Below are 6,010 nucleotides of genomic sequence, written 5' to 3' on the forward strand. Positions count from 1 at the left end.
CGAGCGCAAGTGGACGGTTTACAGTGGGATCCGTGCGTAATTGACGCGTGACGTCGGTGGAGAAGGGGGAGGGATGAGAGATACCCCCACCCCCCCACCCTCCCTCACTCCTGGTTATCCTCCAGCTGCTGCTGCTGAAATGTCAAGAGCCTGAGATGAAGGAGGCTGATGTGAGGGTCTGAGATGGAGCATCGAGGCCATGGAACCAGTGTCAGAATAAAACAAACTCACTTCGGTCTGACACTCACACATCTTCTGCTAAATCAAACAAACACATCCAAGCTGCCATTTCTATAGATTCACTACCTGAGACATTATAGGCTCAATTTACTTCAGAATGAGAAAATTCAATTAAAGCCAATATGAAATGATTCTGTGTGGTATTGGGATCATCACAGCAGGCTATAGATTATTTAAACAACCTGCTTATTCCACACACGTCTGTCTGTCTGTCTGTGGAACTGATATCTTAAACATCATCCATCTTATCGGCTTCAGACTCGGTTGTAAATTGCCTGAGAATCAAGTTTGGTTTGATTTGGACACGGAATACATTCAATATTAGTAAAAATGAAATAAACAGGTCAAATATTTAGATAATTTGATTCTTTATATTTTATATGTTATTATGCGACGGGTGCAGATCTCCGTCATGGCAACAACATTCACAGAATCACTTCCTCTCTGGCAATTTGTTTTCAAAGTAAAACCACAACAGTCACTTTGTTCCTACAATGCTTTATATCAATATGATGACTCACACAGCTTTTATTTTGGAAAGTTGTGAACTTGGGTCTGAAGATTGTGTCGGTTGTTTAACAGATTCTGAAATAGGTCTTACATAAAAACCACACATGTGAACAGTAATAAAGAAAATTCTGTTTAATTCGATGAACAACATTGAGTATAAACTCTTCAGTGCAGATGAACCAGGTAGGATGAACACAAAGTTTTCTAACTTCTCTGCACACAAACTATACGAAGTGACAGAATATTGTAGAAGAGTTTGAGACGATGCACTAATAACGAGGAATAATTCTGAAGTATCAACACAGGACGAGAGAAACACAACATCACAAACACACACGTTTACTATATAATATTATATAATATAATATAATAAGAGAACACAACATTACAAACACACACGTTTACAACAGGAACTGAATTCATTAATTCGAAGTATGATCTGCAGCAAATGAGAAACTGTTGAATTAGTAAAATGTTTGTTTATCCTGTGCATCGGAGGAGGTTTCTAATTTGCAGTAGATAAAACTTTGATGGATCATGTTCTCGCTCTCTGACCTCGATCAGTAGAATTTGAAGCGATGCCTCAAAGGCAAAGAGTTTTAATTACAGGGCAGATTTTCTAGATGAATGCGGTTGTGCACAAAGCTTTGAAAGCTGCTGCAGCTGTCAGCGTGTTTACGTGCTGCACGTCGAACACAACGCGCTCTGAGACTCGTGGACAGGAGTTGTCAAGTTTGAAGGGTGCAAATGTGCAGAATGCTGATAATGAAACGGCCGCAGGCTGGTTGCAAACACCAGAAGTTTGCTCACTGTCAGGTTGGACGTCTCAGCCAAAGTCGTCTTGTTAAATCTTAACTTTGTCCATCCAACGTTTCCATTGGGGCTAATTAAGTAAAAGTTTAATCTAAATAAGAGTTGCAACAAACAACACTCACTTTCATTATCCAGGCTTCACAGTGGTTTCCGACCTGAAGACACTGACCATGAACACAGGGGAGCTGCAGCAGGGTGAAGCAGGCCGAGTGGAACGTGGCCCCGAGGCCTCGAGTTCATTATTTAAAAAGAAAATCAACATTTAAACTCTCGACTGGGATAAGCTGCCGCCCTCTGCGACCTTTTAATACATAATTCACCGCTCAGAGGATAAACATTGTTTCCATGCAGCAGAAAGGTGGAAATAAATTTAACAAAGAAATCCAGATAGTGCAGGTTGAAGTTCAAACTCGCAGCCAGGGAGCTGGTGGGAGTCGGCCCGGGGGAGACAGATCGACATCTCGCAGAACTAAGCAACAAAAGATTAAGTTTATCTCTGTCCAGGCGTCATGGTGGGAAATTAATTATTGCTCATATTCATAGACCATTGATATTGTAACAGGGGGATTAGTAAAGATAATGGACGGAGTTGATAATTCTAGATTTTTCATCCAGTTATGGTTCAGATATTTGAGCTTGGACTGAGCGCAGTGGGCCGACAGGCGAGGTCACGTTTTAAACTATTAAAGTTTGGTTTGAATAATATGTGTCAAAGTTTTCTTTCCCTTCACATTTAGAGACTTCATCATTCAGTTGAATTATATTTCCTGTTGAATAAATCGTTTGGCAGAAAGGGCAACTTTTATTAATCTGAGTCTATTCAGGGTTTATTTTTAGACGCTGTGACACAGGCAGAGTTTGAACTCGACCTGTTAGAGTTTGATCCCCTGTTTTCTTCTTTCCACGGCTGACAGGTTATTCATGTTAGAATCAATCGACTTTTTAATTCAACCCAGGAGACTCCAGGGTCTTTAAGTTTTCTCTCTTTGGTGTATTCATGTTTTTAAACTTCCTTTTGTATGAGAAGCCTTTTGTCTGAGCTGAGGTCCGAGACCTTGAAAGCCATCCTACCTGGTTTATCTGCACTGCAGATTTTACAGTCAATGTCTTTCATCAAATGAAACTGAATTTTCACTTGTGTGGTTTATATACAAGTTTGAATAATTTAATGGCCTGATATTGTTTTTTTTATACGTCACATGTCGACTATTCAGGAGTCTGTTAAAGAAACAACACGATCTTCAGACCCAAGCTCAAAACTTTTCAAAGTAAATGCTTTTGCTTTGAAGATAACGTGTTAAAGAGGAAGTGATTGTATGAAGTTGTGTCCATGACGGAGACGAGCTCCCGTCTCAGGTCCGTCTGTGTGTGTCTGTCTCAGTCCGATACGGTGAAAGGATCAAATTATTAAAATGATCTGGTGGCGAATTCGTCCTGTGGTTAGATTATCAGAGGACGTAGAATGACATCGACTCTAAATGCTTCAATACAAGAAACGGATAAAGTAAAATAAATGAAACTAGAGACAAGTTTAGTAAAAATACAGAATGCAAGTAAATTTCAAATCAAATCTGATAATTAAAAGTAACATAAAGCCAATTAATTCAAACATAGAAAAACTAGAAAGTCACAGTCGTGTACATAAACATAAATAAGTAATTATACTTTCTCCTCGATCCAGGAATCAACAGCAGTTATGACGTAATGTTGAAAAGTCCTTGAGAAGTTTGGCTTCACTCATGAAGGTAGAATTTGTTCAAAACAACAGAATTCCTGCCGTGATCAATTAAACCAAACAAACACAGTTTTCCATTGTAATGGACTTTTTTCCATTGGTGTGATTGGCAACGACCCACGAAAAGTTTGCCCCACTGAGCTTTTGTGAGCTGCCAAACAAAACCGTTCCCCACTGACGGTGCAGTTAACAACAACTTCTATTTGTCTGGGAAAGAGTCAAACTCGTGCACGTTGTAATTAGAAACTTTTTCAACTATTATAATTTCACCAGAATCGGGTGAGAGATGGCGGGAGGTCCGCGCTCAGTGTCTCCTGCGGAAAATATGTGTTTATTAGTTTTAGAGCAGCGGTTGCCGACAGCTGTTTGAGCCGCAGGAATCTGTGTTGTTGCTTCGCAGGTTTTCAATAATGAGATATCGGCCAAAGGAACGGAATCAAAATCAACTGAGGCATGTCTGAGAAACAGGGATCTGAGAATATTAAAGGAAGTAGACTGTTAAAGGAAATTCTGTCTTCCAAAACGTTTAGTTCATGAGGACAATATCCATATCAATTAATACAATGATTAACCTTGTGTGAGCAAGTTGTGTGTCTGTGCAAACTGTGCTGACGACAATCTTTGTGTCTCCGTACAAGAGCAGCAAGAAGATTCAAAGATTCAAATGTCCCAAGATCTCTATTGTCATTATTCTCGGGTCCAAAGAAATGAACGGAGGCTTCACTCTCCAGTCAAAAATATATAATGATAGTAATCGACTTTATTAATAAAGAACCTTTAAAAACACAATAACAAGGTACTTTACGCGTTGAAAATGCCAAATTGACGGCAAACGAAAGGAAACAGTTAAACAATAAATCACAACGAGGAACTGATGTGTGCCGAGCCGAGCCGAGCCGAGCCGAGCCGAGGGGGGGGGGGTCAGCTGGAGATCTACATTCAGGGTAAGTTCAGTCAAACAATGTGATGACATCATGACTCTGTGGTGGAGTCTCAGTTAACTGTGATTACATTTCACACAGAATCACACTTTTACCTCATTGTCTCACATCGTTTGGTTAAAGAACAAACTAAGCATCCGCTTGCTAGGTAGCATTAGCCGCGCTAGCATTAGCTACGTTAGCATTAGCCTTGTTAGCTAACATTACCCACTAGCCACCATTCTTGAGGCCGTTAAAGTGAAGGTCATGGCCGACACACAATTAAACAGATTATAAAGTACATGCTGAATTAGTGACGTTCTCCATGTTTCATCTACAAACAGGCCAAGTGTTATAGTGTGATTAATTAAACACAATCACAAGTATCACTGATATTATTTTCTATATATTTAGTGTTAAAAGTTAAACATATGTCTGACCTGCAGGTAACATGGGAGGGTAAGTAATCTTTTGAAAAACCATTATATATCTATATGAATTAACTCTTGATGACTCCAGTGAGATGTGGAGATGGAAGATTTCATTCTCGTAGTTTCCTTATCCTCACCAATGATGATAATACAAAAAAAAATAGAAATTTGAACTTTACCTTGTTCCATGCTGTGTGTTACTGATTCTCTCACCTTTGTCTCTAAGACGTATTTTGAACATAGAATTACTGTTTATTTTTTCTGTGAACCTCGTGTTTTGATGGCGTGTAATCAAACTTTGACGCCACGCCACGGTCACACCGTGTGACGAAAAATCGATCTTTGAGGTAGTTTGTATCTCCGTCTTGTTGAGATGACACTCATCTCAATTTGAAGTTGATCAGATGAAAGCCCTGGGACAAGTTCGTCAAAGTAAAAATGTGAAAAATGGCCACTAAATGCAAAATGGCGGGCTTCCTGTTGCGTTTTTCATAATGCCCCTTGAGACTTTTTTGTTTGTCTGGTCATGATACACCTGTGTAACGATTTTTGTGAAAAGGTGGAGTTTCCTTTCTCAGTGGATTTGATTAGAGATGTAATGGAAGTGAAGTGGAAGCACGTTGCATGTTGATGATGTGACAGGGAAAGAGGGAGGCCACGCAGCAAACGGAATCAAACCCATTCATCGTCTGGTCGTGTCGGCAATGTTGTGCTAAGATAGCAAACAGTGGTAAGAAACCCAGGACTCCAAATATCTTGTTGAGGGTAGGACATAATTTATAACTTATATATTATTGGCACTATCCCGGAACCAATCACTGCACCTTAGCACCGCACGTGCCCATAACATAACTTATTGTTCTTTCTGTATATATTGTTGTTTTATGTCCGATTGTTGTTTTTATGTCCAAATGCACCAACCACACCAAGGCAATTTCCTGTATGTGTAAATATACTTGGCAATAAAAAGAATTCTGATTCTGATTCTGATTGAAGAATAAGAGATGCAGCTTCAAGTGGCACCATGTTGACCATCGACTTTATTTCAGATTTAGCTCAAGGAAACAAAAACACCTGATTCTTTAGAGAAGCACAGTCTCCACCTGATTCTCCTGTCGGTGGATTAAAAACACACAAACCCACACAGACCCACCAGACCCACACAGAGCCACACAGAGCTGCACAGACCCACACAGACCCACACAGAGCCGCACAGACTCACACAGAGCTGCACAGCCTCATCCTGTCTCCAGCCCTTTGTTTGTGGGACTGTGAGCAACGTGAGGAGCTGCACCACCTGAGGAATCCATCACCTGTACAATACCACTAATTCCACCGTTTGATATGACGACAACATGTCG

This window comes from Hippoglossus stenolepis, chromosome 9 (genome assembly GCF_022539355.2).
Source record: "Hippoglossus stenolepis isolate QCI-W04-F060 chromosome 9, HSTE1.2, whole genome shotgun sequence".
Classification (NCBI taxonomy): Eukaryota; Metazoa; Chordata; class Actinopteri; order Pleuronectiformes; family Pleuronectidae; genus Hippoglossus; species Hippoglossus stenolepis.